General features: G+C 45.9%; 1 protein-coding gene across 7 annotated transcripts in view; it reads left to right on the forward strand.

The window, feature by feature from the left end:
- The window catches only part of LPP (LIM domain containing preferred translocation partner in lipoma), a 692,945-nt gene that overhangs the window by 179,860 nt on the left and 500,231 nt on the right, over positions 1-12,854 (forward strand). For 3 of the 7 annotated variants that reach the window (XM_027848884.1, XM_027848885.1, XM_027848886.1), the window contains one exon: positions 5,320-5,391. The exons of the other annotated variants lie outside the window; for them this stretch is intronic. The gene's annotated coding sequence lies outside the window, so the exon portion shown is untranslated. The remainder of the gene's footprint in view (positions 1-5,319; positions 5,392-12,854) is intronic. 7 annotated transcript variants of the gene reach the window in all.

A 12,854-nucleotide genomic window follows, 5' to 3' on the forward strand; every position in this document is an offset into this window, starting at 1 on the left:
CTTCCTTCCTTCCTTCCTTCCTTCCTTCCTTCCTTCCTTCCTTCCTTTCTTCTCCTCCTCTTTCTCCTTATACTTCTGAGTACTTATCCCTTCTCTTCCCTCCATGATAGACTACTTTCAAACATATCTTTCTTGCTTCTTTGCCATTTCCCTCTCTTTTATTTCTGGGGAGCATTATCTCATATCCTCAACTAGTTTATTCCTGCCAGGCTGCTCTGGCTCACCCCCCTCCTCCATTCCATCTTCACTAACTTATCACTTGACTCCATCTCTGTAACTTTTTGCCCTTCCATCATCTTCTCCCTATCAGCACCAACTCCAAGGCTCAGCTTATCTCTTGGTTCCTCTTAAGTTGAAACTTTTCTTTTCTCATTGCCTCTGGTTTTCTTTCTGACAATAACTCTCTTTGGATAAGCCACCACTTCTTTTTCTTGTATATGATTTCTAAACTTCTCATCTGCCTCTCACCTAGGGACCTGTAATCCCTTAAAACAAATCCTATCATGATAGTGCAGCCTTCTCTTCTGACTTCATCTTACCCTCTTCTGTTTACCTTCAGGTGTTCTCATGCAGAACACCTTCTTTTCACCTTTCTGGGGTCTCAACAGGACTTGGATTTCTTCCTGGGTCACCTAGTACCTTTTGTCTTTGATCTTGCCTCCATCCTTGATGGTCAGGGGCCTCCTGGAGGTCACTTAGAAATGTAAACAGATTCCAATAATCAATTGGGGTACGAGAATTTATTTCAGTATTTCTTAAACTACTGGCATAGGCTGAAGCTGTTTTTGTGTTATTTAGACATTTTGTTTGGAATTGAATTGCCCCATGTTATCAACCAGAATTTTGGCCCTATTCCTTTTCCCCCAGAACTAGTGTTATTATTATTATTATTATTTTTCTGTATAGCTGAATGGGGTGGTCTTAGCACATTTCTGGACTTTCATTTACCATAATCACTCAGTTTGCTTCAGAATGAGAAGTGTTGTGTACTATATATAGCTGGATTTGGAGTCAGGAAAGCCAGGGTGGGAATCCTACCTTGGTTGACAACCCAACAACGTAGCAGGCTAATATTTGCAAACTACTTTACATGTATTATCCCATTTTATCCTAGAAAGTATGTGCTATTATTATTCCAATTCCTGCCTCAGGAAACTTGACCAATGAGCATCCTGAGGTTCACATCTTCCAGACTCCAAGACCAGCACACTCTCTGTGCAACCCTGGGCGAGACACTATCCCTCTGAGCCTTGGTTTCACCATCTATAAAATGGGCGTCATGATAATTATATTAATGACACTTTCCATGCAAGGTCTCTCTGAGGTCAAATGAGAAAATGTAGGAAAGCTCATTGGTGGCATTAGACTGCTATATAGGTTTCAGCTATTAGTAAGGTCCATTCAGAGAACTTTATAAATAAATATCCTCATAAGAAATTGCAGTTTCTACATTAGGGCCAAAGCAATTTACTGTTAAAAAAAAATCTGATTAACTTCAGCACAATCAGCCGGGATGTCAAAAGATCTCAGTGTCGCTGATGGATGCTGACAGGTAAGGAAATTAAAATCAGAAGGGAAGCAATTAAATACTGGCAAACATCCCTTTAATGAGACAACCGAATCATTCATAAGTGATAGAATTTGTTGTATTGCAAATCAGCATCTTGGGTGGGCTTAGGTGTTTAAGTGTTTGGTGACCCCTTGAGCAGAGGACAGGGTACCTTTGTCTTCAGTGTCTTCATACCAGACCAACATTGTTATAAGTGTATTTGTGGGTTAAACTTTGGATACTCAAATTCCTAAGGATTATTTTAATTAATCATTTTTTTTTCCAAAAAAATAGTCTGGGATCTTTTCACCTTGGCCTGAGATTACATCCATAGGCCTATATGCATCTGTAAATTGATTTTCACTTTATGCAAAGCTGGGAGGGATGGCTACCTTACTTGCAGACAACCAGTATTCCAATTGATCTTGATGGGTTAGAATAAGGAGCTTAATCCAATTAGACACAATTTAATAGGGTTAAATAAAAAGGCTTCCTGGGTTCAGAAATTCTACTTTGTAAGTATAAGATGCAGGAATCTTGGCTAGATTAACATTTTATCTGAAAAAAAAAACAAACCAAAAACCAAAAAACAAAACAAAAACAAAACCCTCTGGGTGTTTGAGTGGACTGCAAGGTCAAAATGAATCAATTGGACAAACTGGCTCGACCCCTCATGTGTAGAGTTTGGTGATGGAGGAGAAGGTAGAGGTGAGTTGGTAGCATTCTCAAAATGCTTTGAATTGTAGACTTTAGCAGACTTTACTACTCTTCAGTCCCATCTCTACCGATTATATGGTTTTAAACCTGTGAAATTTTACAGTTGAATTCGAATCCTGGTTGCAGTTGAGGTTTAGAGTTGAAATCCACAAGGACCTCAGTGCACACCCACACACAAGCTCTTTCTCTGTGCCAGGCCGGGCCGACATTTGCAAGCTTCTCTCCTTGGGGCCTTGGTTTTCAGACGTGCTTTAGGACAGGGTGAGACATTTGACAGCAAAAGAGAGAAGCAGCCACAGTCAATGTAATAACTACGTAAGATATGATTTTGATTGGGCTTCTACAGGTCTTCTCTCAAGAACACAGGATCATAATGTCAGAGCTGGAAGGGGCCACAGAGGTCCCCAAACATGGTGTCCAAATTGGAGGCCTTTCCTGATTTCCATTCCCCCTACCCAACAATAAAAAAATTCCTTCTGTGTATTCAGGATGTAGTTTGTATCTTGACTTTCTCTTTGGGCACAAGCTGTCTGTCTCTAGAGAACAGACCATAAGCTTACTGAGGGCAAGCTCCCCCCCCCCCCCCCCCCCCCCCTCCCCTGGTGGGTCTGTGGCCACGGAACCAGGCAATGCTAGGCTCTGGGCCTGAAGTCATTCACCTCCTCGTTAGCCCTGGCATTCAGGGCTGAGCATCACTTGATGCCTCAGAGGTAAGAGGTGTGTTTGTCAGGATCCTCAGTGTCTGAGTGGGCCAGTACAAGGCCAAGGTTGCATTATTGGACATGAGAACACTCATCCTTTAGGAAAGCTGGCAAATTTCTGCCTGGTTAGGTGAGTTGTGACCCTTGTTTAGAGGACGGTGAGACTTCTGTATGTGACGGAGGTTGGGGCCACAACACAAGCACTCCACGGCTCATCCCTGAGTTTGGGTCTTTGGCCAGTTTTGCATTTTCAACTAAGACGCGGTGTTCTTCCTGCTTTCTCTTCCTTCTCCAGCAACGAGCTAGGGGAGGGTGGGTGAAATCCCATGAGAAGATTTGAGCTGCCCTTTCAATGTGAAATCCATGACAAATATGGCTAACATGAGAGTGATGGAAACTTCAGACCTCAGAACCAGAATGAGAAAGTCTCTTTCTAACCGAGGCGAAGGCATCCGGTGGTGTTGGGATGTGGCCCCAGCTCTGACACCTCTCTACCCTTGCTGAGAGAAGCTTCACCTTCTGGGCCCGGGGAGCCGGGGCTTGGGCTCTTCCCTCACACTGCCGTGTGGCCTTCTGGTTAGACCACGGCTGGGAGGTCCTTTCTCTCCTTTCACTTGCTAAGGCTGCACCCTGAGCCTGCTCGTGCACCTGCGATGCACACCATCACCATCTCTCCCAGCCTTCTCAGGCTGCCTCCTCACACTGGACGGTTGGTTTTTGGGTGGGAGAGAGAGCGCTTCTGTTGACTGATTGTAGCTCGGTGACTTTTTTGTTTTTGTATGAACTTCGTTTCTGGGTACACGTCTCTCCTCTGTCACCATCCGTTGTAAACACAGAAAGTTGGAACTCCATAAAACCAACGCATCCATCAGTACAGTCTAACAGTATTTTATGGGCTGTTCTCCTCCCATAGTCCTTCACTTCTGCAAAGAAAGGGCTGAGTGAGATGTGTTTTCTCCTCTTTCCTTCAGGTCCCGGTTTGGTCAGTTATGTTGTGTATAATTACACGATGTCCACTTCACTTCTATGGCCCCGGTCCTTTGTTTTCTCTACATTTTTGTCATTATACAAATTCCTTTCCTGGTTCTGCTGACTCCCCTCTGCATCAGTTTATGTTATTCTTTCATTGCTTCTCAGTATTTTTAGATTCTGGAGCGAAGGGCTTCCCCCAACAAATGGGGTTTGAGGAGAGATTGGCCAGCTGCCACCAGGGATACCACACTGAAATGTGTTTAACAACAGCATCGACAGAACCAGTCTCATCTTTTCGGTAGGGTGTGATAGAGTAGCCTGTGTAATCCATGAACAAGTATTCATTTAGCATTTGGCCATGTGGCAATCGCTGTGCTAACCAACGGGGATTCATTCAGTCATTTCATCCATGTCTGACTCTTTGTGACCCCATTTGGCATTTTCTTGGCAGAGATACTGGAGGGGTTTGCCATTTCCTTCTCCAGATCATTTTATAGATGAGGAAACTGAGGCAAACAGGGTGAAGTGACTTGGCCAGGGTCACTCAGCTAGTAAATACCTGAGGCCAGATTTGAACTCAGGAAGATGTCCTGTCTCCAAGCCTGGTGTTCTGTGCACTATGGCATTCCCTAGCTGCCCGTTGTGAGTAGCTCACCCCTGTGAGTTCAAAGATAAAAAGGCATCAGTTCCTGCCCTCAAAGACCTTTCCTTTAATTGTGGAATCAAATGTTCGCATACAATAAAATTCATCCTGGAACACCTAACCTCCAGCTTTGAGAATCTCTGGCTCCCTTTGAGCCTCAGCTCAGAATCTGCCTTTCTGCAGGAGCCCAAGGCTCCAGGCCCCAGGGTCAAGGACTTCTCTGTGGTTTCTTTCCTTCCATGTTGTCTGGCTCTTGTGTGCACCTATTTATGGGTTTCTTATCTTCCCCATTAGATTGTAAGCTCCCTGAGGCGGGGACTATTTGTGCTTGTCTTGTGTGTTCCCAACCTACTTGTACTGGATAAATCATTGGTGATTGGTTGATTGACCAGGAGTTCCAACTTAAAATCTGCTTTTTGTCAGTCATTATCTGCATGCCCTTGTGTGTTCTAATTCCCCCTGGGCTTGGGTTTCTCCAATTTTGTCTTTCAGCAGTTGGGCTAGACTATCTCCTCTGGCTTTCACGATGCAATGACCCCTGGGGTTGGGTCAGCGTCCTCTCTTCCCCCCCTCCCTCCCTTTCAGGGAGTGATGGTCTTGTTATTCCATTAAATCAGTTGCTTTCTTGTATCCGCTCTATGAGCTGTTGGTTGCTGGTTAGCCCCTCCATGCTTGTAGCTAGTAAGGGCCATTTGGCTCTGTGCCCTGATGCTGACCTCCCACTCTTTCGTCTGCAGCTGCGAGCAGAACCTTTGCTGACTCTGGTGTTTCTGGACCATTGCTTCCGCCGCGGCTGCTGACCCTCTCAGGTAAGGCTCCGGTGCACAGCTAAGGTGATCAGGGCATTGGCATGGCAGGGACGTGTCGGGCAAGGTTTCCTGGCTGAGGGGCCAGCCATCCACAGCCATGACTTGATCGTCGGGAGCTCAGGCTAACGATTTACTGCCCTGTTGGGGATGACCGGGGGCGGGTGCAGCGGCAAGAGCCTGTAGTGGGAGTCGCAGACCTGGCTGTCTCACTTACTGCCCATCTGGGCCTCGCTTCCCAGAGTGAAGGGGAGGGTGAGATTGTCTCTCTGGTCCCTTCCAACGCTTGATGTATGATCTCGTGACTGGATCATCGCATGGGGGCTAAGAGAGCCATTAGCTTCTCTTTGTCTTCACGAAAATGGAAAGAAAAGGAATCTGGATGAGCTATTCCTAAAGCAGTCAGTGTCCAGAAAGACCTTCTAAGAGCAATCGCAGACCACGTTCATATGGCACGTTAAGGTTAGCAAAGCACGTGGCATGAGTTACCTGGTTGGATCCCCAAAAGAATCCTCTGAGGCAGGTGCTAACCCCATCTCCCTGCTGAAGAAATGAAACAAGCAGTGACCCGTCCAGGGCTGCCTAGCTAAGCAGTGCCTGAGGCAGGATTGGAACTGGGCTCTTTCTGACTTTAAGCCCACACTGACTACAATGCCACAGCTGCTTAGTCACCATAGGATCAGAGAGTTCGAGCTGGAAGGCACCTAGGGCGACGTCTGGTCCAGCCTTATTTTAGAGCCTCGTTACCCATCTGTGAATTGCCCAGATATCATACAACTAGTAAATGCTCCTGTAGTTTGCTTTAGTCACTGTCCAACAGATGGTTCTAAAGGGGTGGTGGTGGGGGGGGGGGGACACCTACCCCTGTGAGTAGCCCACAAGACACATAGCTTCGCATTAGCCCCCCTAGTGGGTTGTTAGGTGTTTGGGTCCAACCCATCCAGAGACCACTGGCCCCTTCAATCACGTTCTTGCTTTGATTGGCCAAAGAGCCCTCTGGACAGCACCTTATCTAGTGAGAAAAGGTCAGAGAAAAGGCGTTTGGGGTTTTGTTTTGAAAGGAACTCATTCATCATTAGATTTTGGAAACTGCGAGCCACAGAACCATCCAAAAGGCCAAACCAGCCAAGAGGTTCAGCATCTGACAACAGTGACTCCCTGTAGGAAAGCCCCTCAAACATTGAGAAGGACAGCAGTAGAATTATGGAAAATGGTTACGCCTCCTGTTTTTCCTGATCATTTTGGAGGGTTTTTTCTTATGTATTTTCCATACTATAATCTCACATTATTCCCAACAGAATTTCCTTCATTTTGTTCAAATGTAGAGACCAGTGAGGTTTGTCTGACATCCCAGCATCTTCCTAGCTAAGGTTTCTATGGCATTTTAACATGCGCAACTTTGTCATCTCTGCTGTTTGCAAGAACAAACCCCAAGGGAGCAGCTAGGTGGCTCAGTGGATAGAGCACCAGCCTTGGAGTCAGGAGGACCTGAGTTCAAATTCGGCCTCAGATCAAACACTTAACACTTACTAGCTGTGTGACTCTGGGCACACCAAAAAAAAAAAAAAAAAAAATAGAACAGACCTCAAAATCTGAAATAGTTTTAGAAAGAAATGTATTTGGTCTTTTGGTAGAGGAGACCAGCCTGGAAAGGAGTTTCTGGTCCAGGCTTTGGAAGGTTTTTGTTGCATAGGATTTGGACAGGAGTGCCCACACACCAAGCACACCTACACAGTTGGACAAATTCCCAGGAGGGCAACTTGAAAGCAAGGTAGATGTAGATAGAATGAGGAACTGTAAACATTTAATAAAATTTGAGTAAAGTCAAAACACAAGGGACCACAAAACACAAACTTGGTGAACCTGTCCCAAGTCCAAGGTATGGTGACCCAAAACAAGATGGCTTTGGGTAGATCTAGGACCTGGGGGAACCCCAAATACCTTGCAGACATTTCCAGCATTCCTTGAGAGTGACTGGGGTTGCAGATATTTTGGGTATAGACAACCTTTAATTACATAACTTTGGGCTTAAACAGTATAATAATTTTTCCCGGACCATATAATGAACCATTTTCCCCACATTTCTTTATCCTTATTTAGCAAATGATTATTAACTAGAACTAAGGTACTGTTTTAACAAACATTTTGAGGGGTACTAATAACTATATGGATGTGATAGAATTTTGTCACCTGAAAGAATTTGAGGTGTGATGTCTTACCTGTTTAATGACCTTATAAATATCCCGGATTTGTGACAGAGACAAGAGAGATATTTTTAATTTAAAGGTCTTCCTATAACCTGTTGCTGTTCTAATAAGGACCAAGTTTACTCTTGGAAGTTCATCAATAATTAAGAATATTCTCTGTGATCTCTTCATGACTTGCTTCCCCATCTATTTTCTCTTTCTATGGCCAGCTCAGTGGTTCAATGGGTAGAGCACTGGATTTGGTATTCTGAAAAACTGAGTGCAAAGCCAGCCTTAGACATTTACCAGCTATATGATCACTTAACCTCTGCCTGTCTCAATTTCCTTATCTATAAAATGGGAGTAAAAATAGCCTTTACCTCCCAGGGTTGTTGTGAGTTTAAAATAAGGTATTTGAAAAGTGCTTTTTTGCGATATAAAAGCACTATATAAATTCTAGTGGCTATCATTCATATTATATTGACACCAATAGATAATATAAATATTATTTATAGTAATAATATTACTATAGTCAATAGTAATTATTTTGAGCAAAAAATAATTTGTTTCATTTTAAATCTCTGTTATGGGTAGTAGATTTTGCTCCTTCTAATCTTCATTTAAACATGCCTTCGTCTCCCTAATTCCTAGTCCAGTTCCTGGCACATGGTAAGAGCTTGTTGGTAGTTGATTGACAGGCAGCTGTATGGATCCAGAAAGGGCCAGGGCTCCAAACCCCTTGTCAATGGTGTCAGAAATAGAGCTGGCTTCTGGGTAAGCGATGTTTCCTGCCCCCACACTCCAAGGTGGCTCATTCTCTTTCCTCGCAACCTCACGCCACCAGTTGGGAATGTCTCCGTGGCTTGGGACTTCCTGGACGTGTTCTGGCTACTTCTTGACAGAGGCCTGGGCTGGCCCTGCTTTAGCTGTAGCTGCCCCCAGCCTTTTTAGGCTATGAGGCCTGCCCGGGTTCCAAAGCCTGTTGTGTAGCTCTTGGCTCACCGCCATCTTTGATCACAGCCACACTGAGTCCTGGATCAAATCCTTCTGGTCCCTCATTTTAGGGCTTCGACCTTCATCCGTGGCACTTTCCTCATTGCTAGCACCTTCTTCCTCCCAGCAGCCCTTGCTTCGTGTTCTGCTATAGGCCATTTCAATCATTAACTAGCATTTACAAAGTGCCTACTATGTGTTGTGCACTGTGCTCATCTCTGGTGATACAAAACCCAAGACGAAACATCAAAAAGCTTATTGTTGGGACATCTCAACACATACAGAGAAAGATCATTAAGGAATAATTTCAGCGGGGAGGGGGAATCTTCACAGGCTTCTTGCTGGAACTGGCAGTGAAGGGTGAGCCCATGAAGGGAAGTTTAAGGGTTCTAAGAGAAGGGAGAGAAGAAGGAGAAGTGTGGACCTGGGAGCTGAGTTGCGGATAAGTACTCCCTCAGCCCACGCAAAGGGGGATGGAAGGAAGGGGCCCACGACCCTCTGGACATCAGAAGCGTCTCGTTAGAGTAAAGTCCTGCAGAAGAGTGAAAATCGATTCCTTCCGAGGAGTAGGAAAAGCTAAGGAAATCAAAATGAAGCGTTTCCTGCGCATCCCTGCCGAGCCCTCCCTGGCAGCCTCTTCCAAAATGTCCAAGGTCACCTCGTTTCGGAAACCACAGGGGAGAGTCGACGGCATCCTCCAACAGCCATCCTTCACACCGACGGATTCGCTGGATGAATTGATCTATCCTTTTTTATCTCCTGGTATCTATATGTTATCTCTTCTGACAGAATGTAAGCACCTTGAGAGAAGTTTTGTTTTCCTCTCCACAGCTCTTAGTACACAGTAGATCATCAATTCATGTTTATTGGCTGATTAAAAAAAAAATATATATATATATGTGTATAAGTATATACATGCACATATACACACATACATACATGTATACACATACACACACACATATATATATATTTGTGTGTATATATACCTGCAAGCTTACCCTGATTTGATCAGTTTAGCGAAGCCTGCTATCATAGACAAGAAGAGATTATATGGAGGTGTGGGGTGGGAAAATGTCTTCCATTGTGGGAAGGCTTGGCTCCTTTAGGGGAATATGTGTTTATTATATTCCTTGTAGAGTTCCAGCTTCATAGCTGTCTCATAGCTGACAGAAAGATCGAAACACTTCCTTCAGAGCAGGGGGTACGGTCAGGAGCCACACTTGCTAATTGCCCGATGTGTTGGCTATTTTCCCTGCTTGGGACAGTCCCTGATTTGGACTCAGGCTCGGTCCTCCACATTATGTTTTCTCTGGACAGAGTCTATATAAAGCCACTCTTCATGGAGTTTGAAGTGGGACACTGTGTTTACAGTTTAGAGCTGAGTATCCAATGGCCTCTGTTAGTCTCCATCCATGCTTGGAGGAGGACTGATTTCAGCGAAAGGCCTCCGTCCCTTTGCTGATCTGTGTATCCTGTAGAAGTGATTCTGCAGCAAGGAAGGACAGTGCCTGAGTTATCCTTGGACGCTGGTCTCTGAGGCCAAAGTGAGTTGTTTGTGGGTAATAGCACCCAAAAAGGGTTCAGTCAGATTAATTTCCATCGTGGGCAGAGGTTTAAGGAATGAGATCTGGACAAGACCTCATACTTATTTTTGAGAGCAGCGTTCTGGTAGATTGGAAAGACCACTGGGATGAGATTCAAGAATTTCAGTCTCTAAAGCCAGCTCAGCTACTAATAGCGTGACTTTGGGAAAGTGATGTCACTGTTCTTGGCCTCCATTTTCTTATCTATAAAATAATCCAGTTGCAATGGGAGTGTTGTCCGGTGGAAAGAGCCTTGGTTTTGGAATCAGAAAATGGGGATTAGGGAAATTCTATCCCATGGCTCATAGCACTGCTGTGAAGATGAGGTGAGGGAATACTGCGGAAAGGGATTCCCAAGTATCTGAGAGGCACACTGGAAAAAGACCTGAGTCTGGATTCTAGAGGACCTGGATTCAAATCCCACCTGTTACTTAATGGCTGTGTGAACTTGGTCAAGTTAGTTAACTTCTTCTTTTGGACCTCAATTTCCTCTTTTAGAAAATTTGGGGGTCGGCCTAGTGGTCTCAGAGCTCTCTTTCTGTTGTAGATTCATGAGACTGAGTATTGTTCAAGAAAACCTTTTGGGTTCCTCTTTGATTCTTCTCCTTTTCTGAAGCCTTTTTCTTTTTTCTTAAAAAAAATTCTTCTCCTTTGTTTTGAAATCATCCAAATATATCCTTTTCCCTTCTATACCCAGAGAGCCACCTCTTGTAACAAAGAATAAAAAAGAAACATGGCGGTGGGAGGAGGGGAGGCAGCCACAATTAGCACATCAAGCTAGTCTGACAGTAATACATCTATACAATATTCCACTCCCGTAGTCCCTCAGACTGCCAAGAAGGGAGGGAGGCGCCCTGTCTGAGGTCTTTTTCTAGAGGAGCTGGTGCCCCCATTGGCTACCAGCATCAGTGCATCCTTCATTTTCCCCAGAGCACTTTGTGGGGAGAAGGTGAAGCAAGGAAGGAGACTCATGGCTGGCCCCTCAGGCACCATCTGCTTCAATCTCCTCCTTTTCCAGACGAGGAAATGAAGGGAGTATAGAGAGATGGAGGGCCTGGCCAAGGTCGTGCACAGGGGACCTGGGGCCAAGGCCGGGCTCCTCTGATTGCTGGAAGAAAGGTCCTGACAGATCTGCTAATGCCATAGCTAAAGAGAGTCAGTCACCAGGCTTCAGATCTGTGGGTGAATCTGCACATGTGGGTGAACTGAGCAGAAATGGCTTTGGGGCCTGTTCGTTAGGTGAATGGGACAGTCCCAGCTCTGTCCCCTTTGGGGAGGGAGGGAGGGTCAGCTCCTTAGGCCTTCATTTAGCCTCAGGCAGTGTGCTGATGTCTCCTCTCTTCCCCTCTGTCCTCCTTCATGCCCTTCCCCCACGTCTCCCCACAAACCTTTCTCCCTGAATTACTGCCAGCCAGGACCAGCGCCCAGCAGCACCGGCTGCAGCTAGCTGGGCACATTAATAAACAGTGAGACGGAAAGAGAGAGGATGGATTAATCAACAGGAGAGCCAGGGGTTCACCGGGCCATGGCGGGACGTTGTTCAAGGCTTGCTGCTCCCAGATGCCAGCATGCGGGAGATGAATGGGCACATCCCTACTTCTCTCTCACTCTCTGGCTCTGTGGGGCTAGAGTTAAGAAGCAGCAGAAAGAACGTTTGTCACAAGTAAGCTCCCATTTTCGCAGGCCTCAGCTTTTAAATACAGGAAATCCAGGAGGCGGACAGCCCCCCTTTCCTTCCCCTCGCCTGCAGGAGTAACTCGGGCCTTTGTTTCATTGCCTTGGAGGGCAATCAGGGGCCCCCAGGTCCTGGTGGTCGAAGTCAATCAGGTATCCAGTATTAAGTGCCTGCTTGCCGGGCACTGTGCCAGGCACTGTGGTGCCAAGTATGCCATGTGACTCTAATTCCTGCCCTCATGAGTTTACAGTCTATAGGAAGAGACAACACGTACTTGTACAGACTTATACCGGAGAGATCTAAAATAAGTCCATCTATTCCTGGTAATGCTTGTAGGGGCAGTGGGGATCGGGGAGGAGAGGACAGGGTGATTGTCATATCCCATTGCCAAGCTGTGGATGCTCCGAGGCTGGCCGGCGACCCTTTGTTACGCCGAAGACCCTCCCACAAGGTGGACATCGTGCTGGGAACTGGGGGTGGACAGAAGGGGACGCGCTGGTGTCTGCTCTCTGTTCCGCTTGTTGGGTTGGCAGAGGGGATGCAGCCTGTAAACATGCGAGGAAACCCATCGGAGATGCAGAATGAGGCAACGCAATTCCAAGGGGAGGCACTGACTGCTGGGAGTCGGGGCCGAGAATTTTGCGTTTCATCCTAGAGCACTAGGGAGCTCCCGAAGGTTCTGGAGCCCAGGAAAGTCACGGACAGATTGGGGGCGTTGGAATGTTGGTTTGGCGTCTGTGTCCAGCACAGACTGGAGTGGGAGGGGGCTGGATGCCAGAAAACCAGTCAGGTTATTTCATTAATGAAGGTTTGAACTAGGGAACGGGCTTTGCAAGTGAGAAGATTGATAATAACAGCAGCCGGGATTTATACCATGCTTTTGAAGGTTTATGTAGTAATTTGTCACGTTTATACACGTCACAACAGCCCTGGGAGGCGGGTGGTACAGTTAGTGTTATCATTTTTATTTAACAAATGAAGAAGGTCATCATTCCCATGACCACCCTGCTTGGAGTCTAGTGGTGC

Source organism: Vombatus ursinus, unplaced genomic scaffold (genome assembly GCF_900497805.2).
Source record: "Vombatus ursinus unplaced genomic scaffold, bare-nosed wombat genome assembly UNPS02006874.1, whole genome shotgun sequence".
In the NCBI taxonomy this organism is placed as follows: domain Eukaryota; kingdom Metazoa; phylum Chordata; class Mammalia; order Diprotodontia; family Vombatidae; genus Vombatus; species Vombatus ursinus.